The 3,039-nt window shown below is 45.2% G+C and overlaps 1 pseudogene; it reads left to right on the top strand.

The window, feature by feature from the left end:
- The first annotated feature begins 1,643 nt into the window (after positions 1–1,643).
- Positions 1,644–2,784, top strand: LOC142436373 (glyceraldehyde-3-phosphate dehydrogenase-like; annotated as a pseudogene).
- Positions 2,785–3,039: the final 255 nt, after the last annotated feature.

Raw genomic sequence — 3,039 nt, 5'->3', positions numbered from 1 at the left:
TTCTGTGGAAATGCCAACCCTCCAAAGAGGGAATATACTATTACTCTTCCAGTAGTAATTTGTGGCTTGATGAAGGAACACATGTCAAAGAAGGTCTTGCTTATGGATTCAGAAGGAGATTGCAATATATTAAAAAAAATGTAATGATATAGTTCAGCACATGCATATGCCCACAGAACTATGCCATGTATTTAGAGGGAAAAAAGACTGAAATGAAAACCTCAACAGATGTTCACCTTAAGAAATTTGACAAATATAAATGTCTGCTTCCATAAATGCTAAGGCTTTAATTTTTCTAAGAGCTGTAATGCTCTTTTCTCTCTTCTTAATTTGTTTCAAAAGTTTCATTTTCAGAGACTGCTTTTAGGAAGCAACTAGAATAGTTTTATGATTCTTTGGTTGTCAGTAACAAGAGCCTCCTCCCAAAGTGTTTAATCCTAAATTTAACTTTCTGTCTCATACACTAAAATGTAGAGAGAGACTTGGATTAGTGGTTCAAAGGATGCCTTCACGAAAGAGGCTCATTCCATAGTTTGCATCACTCTCTGCTGGTTTGACTTACTTCTCAGGCAATGTCCTGATGCCAGCCACGACTAAATGCTGGAAAACCAGTGGGGGGCGGGGGGAAACATTCTTTCACTCCCAAAAGTTTTAGCAAAATCTCATTTTCACTCTTGCATCCAACTGGGTCATGCCCCTGAATTAATCGCTAGGTCTGTGGACGAGCAATGGTTTCATGAAAGGAATGGGGCTCAGACTCATTTCTGTAGGGGCGGGGCCGGGGAAGAGTCAGCTGAGCATAACAGAGCAGCGTTGCCCAACACAAATGTATGTTCTGCTCCTAGAGAATAAGGAACACGGCAGGAGCGTGGATGCTCCGGCAGGAACATTTTATGTGTTGGAAACTGAACACATCAGACCCCCTCAAGCAACGTCAGCAGACTTATCCCTTCTTTAGATGTTCTTATTCTGGTCAGAGTACATACCACCAAGCCTCACAATAGATTACACACGTCCCTCTCCATTGGCTCAGTCATTAACTTCTGTTGATTTATCTTTCATAATTACTTTTGCATCTGTATTTTTCTTTCCATCTACAGTTGCCATTCGTAAGCAGGCTATTATTCATTCTCGCCCAAATAGTCTTCTAGCTGATCTTCTGGGATTCACTTCAATCTCCCTATATGTCATTAATATTCACCACATTTCATTTACTTTTTTTCCAAATTACTTAACACTGTTGTTTGCTTCTGCTAATGCCACAATATAAATACTCCACACAGTTTTTACCTAGAATGAAAGAATTTCATAAAAAATTTTATGGTCATGATGGCAAAACCTGTACAAATTTGCTTGACACTATGTGTGTATGTATGTATGTATTGTGATAAGAGCTGTGAGTCTCCAATAAAATTATTTTTAAAAATCTCAAAAAATTTATAGTCATTAAATGGGTTAAAATAATCAATACTCAGAGAAATGGAAACACACTTTAGCTCACACAGTTAAGCTATACATTTAAGGAGACCATCCTGATTAAAGGAAGAAAGAGAAAAAAAAAGGCTCAGCTCTCCGCTGCAACTCACGTGACCGGCAGCCACCTCTCCCCTCCCGCGAAGCCCCAGCTGCGTCCTGGAAACGTGATGGTGAGGGTCGGAGCGAACAGTTTCCGCTGAATCGGGCTCCTGGTCACCAGGGCTGCTTTCCACTCTGGTAAAGTGGACATCATTGCCATCAGTGACCCCTTCATTGACATAAACTCCACGGTCTACATGTTCCAGTGTGAGTCCACCCACAGGAATTGCAATGGCACCGTCCAGGCCGAGAACGGGAGCTTATTGTCAATGGAAGGCTCTCTCCATCTTCCAGGAGCGAGATCCCGCCAACATCAAGTGGGGTGAGCGAGGCTGGTGCCAAGTATGTCGTAGAGTCCACTGTTATCTTCACAACCCTAGATAAGGCTGGGGCTCACTTGAAGGGCGGTGTCAAAGGGGTGATGGTCTCTGCCCCTTCTGCCGATGCCCCATGTTTGTGATGGGCGTGAACCACGAGAAGTATGACAACTCCTTCAAGATTGTCAGCGACGCCTCCTGCACCACCAACTGCTTAGCCCCCAGGCCAAAGTCATCCGTGACAATTTTGACATAGTGGAGGGACTCATGACCACAATCCATGCCTTCACTGCCACCCAGCAGACCGGGGATGGCCCCTCTGGGAAACTGGTGTGATGTCCATGGGGCTGCCCAGAACACCATCTCCGCATCTACTGGAGCTGCCAAGGCTGTGGACAAGTTTATCCCGGAGCTGAATGGGAAACTAACTGGCATGGCCTTCCATGTCCCCACCCCCAGTGTGTGCACCGTGGATCTCACCTGCCATCTGGAGAAAGCTGCCAAGTATGATGACATCAAGAATGTGGTGAAACAGGCATCTGATGGTCTCTAAAGGGCATCCTGGGCTACACTGAGGACCAGGTTGTCTCCTGTGACTTCAACAGTGACTCCCACTCTTCCACCGTGGATGCTGGGGCTGGCATTGCCCTCAATGACCACTGCCAAGCCCATTTCCTGGGGTGACAATGAATTTGGCAACAGAGTGGTGGACCTCATAGTCCACATGACCTCCGAGGAGTACGAGCTCTCATGGACCACCAGCCCCAGCAACAGCACTGGAGGAAGAGAGACCCTCAGCTGCTGGGGCCTCTCAACTCGATCCCCCAATTCGATGTCCCAACTCACTGAGAATATTCCATCCAGACCCCTTGAAGGAAGGGGAGGGTCTTAGAGAGCCCGACCTTGTCATGTACCATCAATGAAGTACACTGTACCCAGTCAAAAAATAAAAGGAAGGAATGGCTCTACAAATGATGCTTACAGTGAAAATAGACCAGATCAACCATTGGCAAATCTTTATATCTGAGTAACTGACTGAGTCCTTCCCTCCCTCTTTTACTGAAACCAAGTGATATTAGATTACTACATGGTTCCTTATCTGGCAATTTCACAAAACTGCACTCTTCACCCCTTTGCAATCATTTTG

Source organism: Tenrec ecaudatus, chromosome 1, assembly GCF_050624435.1.
Source record: "Tenrec ecaudatus isolate mTenEca1 chromosome 1, mTenEca1.hap1, whole genome shotgun sequence".
Classification (NCBI taxonomy): Eukaryota; Metazoa; Chordata; class Mammalia; order Afrosoricida; family Tenrecidae; genus Tenrec; species Tenrec ecaudatus.
Note: the sequence above shows the minus strand (reverse complement) of the source record. Positions and strands in the feature narration are given on the sequence as shown.